This window comes from Protomyctophum parallelum, assembly GCF_964188405.1.
Source record: "Protomyctophum parallelum genome assembly, chromosome: 15".
NCBI lineage: Eukaryota > Metazoa > Chordata > Actinopteri > Myctophiformes > Myctophidae > Protomyctophum > Protomyctophum parallelum.
Genome location: NC_139710.1, coordinates 6,550,896 through 6,553,395, shown reverse-complemented (window position 1 = coordinate 6,553,395; position 2,500 = coordinate 6,550,896). Strand labels below are relative to the sequence as shown.

Below are 2,500 nucleotides of genomic sequence, written 5' to 3'. Positions count from 1 at the left end.
ATTAAATAGCTTGTCTCTGGTATCACACAACCAGGCAAGACTATTTTACGGCGTCAATTCAGTTTTCAGAGCAGGACAGAATTTGAATGAAATGGCGTGTCACAGAATTGGATCAAGCTGAATTCAAGCTCCCGTTGTTGAGTGCAGTGTCCACTCCTTTCAATAGCTTCTCGATGCTACTCCACGTTGCCTCTCGTCCCTGGTCTGTTTGTCTGCTTGACTGCGTATAGCTACTAGCTTGTTGACCACGTGTCGACTGCTGCTTGTCAGTCTAATGGACTGAGGGTAATGAGAAGAGTAAATGTAATCAAGCTTACAGCCTTGCATCAAGTTAGCTATAGGAAGATAGGCTACACAGTCAAATCCTCAGTATACAGTGTACAAATGTTCTTGTACACTTTTGTACAGAGGGTTTTACTGAGTAGCAGGATGGCTGGCATGAGTGATCACTGCTCACTCTCAAGTCAAGCCAAATGTTTTATATAGGCATGTCGTACACTCTTTTCTATTTAAATTCTTCTTATTTATTTTTTTGCACGCACGCACACACTCCAACAAATTATTCACTTCTGCACGGTGAATGCTGAATTTGTAGACTACACAGCTGCCCCCCTCCCCATGTGTGTCTGACTTAAATTAATTCTTGCCTGGTTGTTTTTACTGGAGGACTGTAGAAGTATTCACCAACCAAACCCACAGAGTAGAAGATGGATTATTTTACTAATGCAACAAGGTGGCAGTATATGCCTCCCTTTGTCTATTTTCTCTGTTGAGAGAAGGATTCGATGAGATTTGATCCAAGGCCGGCGAGGCAAATGTGGCAAGCACTGAGGAAGACAGGTGTCTGCACGTGTGTGTGGTGTGTGTGTGTGTGTGTGTGTGTGTGTGTGTGTGGGGGGGAGGGGAGGGGGATTCATGGGGGCAAATCTGAATTCACGACTACACAAATTCTCGACTGGTCGTGGGCCATAGTCCTTTTGATACAGTTATTTCTGTTGGAGGAAAGTAAAGGCGTTCTCCATGCATAACCACAGCTAGATTCAATGTATTTTTAGCCTGTACTGGCCCTCCGAGACTCTCCCTGTAGCAGTCAGCATGATTTAACCAGGGAAATATTGACCAGCTGGAAAATGTACAGGAACCATTTAAAAGAACAGGGCTAGGGAGTTCTGACAGTTTCATTGCTCCACTAATGCTCTATCATTGTGTGGTGAGGTGGGTGTGTATGCATGTGTATAATGGATTTGTAAAGGCTCTTTACGTGTGAATGGAAGTCTGCAGTTCATCCGTGTGTGTGTGTGTGTGTGTGTGTGTGTGTGTGTGTGTGTGCGTGTGCGTGTGTGTGTGCGTGTGTACTCGCATGCATGTGTAAATGCGTGTGTGGCTGGCTGCAGTAGCTTCACTCTGTTCTTTCTATAGCAGCAACGAATCATCTGTGGTGTGTAGTAGTAGGCTAAGTGATTCTCAATGTTTTTAAATTCAAAGGCACTCCAGTCTATGCATTAGGCCATAGTATCTTGTAAGTGACATGTCAATAATTCAGTCCCTGCCATCATGTGTTGACCACAGCAAGACAATGAATCCCCTCACCAGTTTGTTTTAACCACCCTAGAATCGATCCTATACTGGGGCTTTGGTAATATCAGCAGAAATAGGCGAACATTTGACAAAAATGATCTACAAGGTCAAGATACTGTATTTGGTGTGTAGAGGGACAAAAGAACAGACCCCCTGGTCCACAAAGTATGAGTTGAAGTGGTCAAGTGTCTGGAGTGTTCTGAATGACTAAAATAGGGGCATCAAGATGGGGGGATGCACAGATGACGGGGCTTTAAAGCTCAAGTGGGTGTGTTTGCACATAGACTTTGAAGTCGTCTCATGTAATATTTCTGTTCTTTTCTGAGCCTCTGCCTGCTGCAGAGCTTCCATTTACCGGAGCCAAAGCCTTCCTGGTGCTGTCTTTATGTGGCTCCACATAACCCCCCACATTTACTCTCTACCTCTGTAGAGAGATCACAATACACGGCCCAGTGCACACGGCCCACGTTGATTTAATTCCACTGTGTGCGTGCGTGTGTGTGTAGATGAATGGATGTGCCCGTTAATGGAGGCGTCAGGGCCGATAGAAATGCTAACACTGACTTAGATATTGTCCTATCTTATTTCATTTGGAATGTAGGGCAGAGGAGGGCGTAGAGTAGAATAGTTTTGTCAGAATGCTGGCAAGGAGCAGCTAACTGCCTATAATTGTTTTCTGTATGTCTGTTAGTGTTACAAAGTTAACCACTTCAACCCTCTCTACTCAGTGAACTTAGCCGGGGTCGGTCGGCTCTGCTCTTTTCTCCCCCTCAACACCAAATCTCTTTGCCGAAAATAGCAGATCTACAAGATCTTCTATTTTCTGCGAATGTTCCACATGCCCGACAATAAGAACGCTATAGTTGCAAGTGTTTTAAGTTGTATGTCTCTTCCTCCTCTCTCCTCCCTTCTTCCTCATCCC

The 2,500-nt window shown here is 44.7% G+C and overlaps 1 protein-coding gene across 5 annotated transcripts in view; it reads left to right on the top strand.

The window, feature by feature from the left end:
• The window catches only part of arvcfb (ARVCF delta catenin family member b), a 145,057-nt gene that overhangs the window by 83,134 nt on the left and 59,423 nt on the right, over window positions 1-2,500 (top strand). The window lies entirely within an intron of this gene.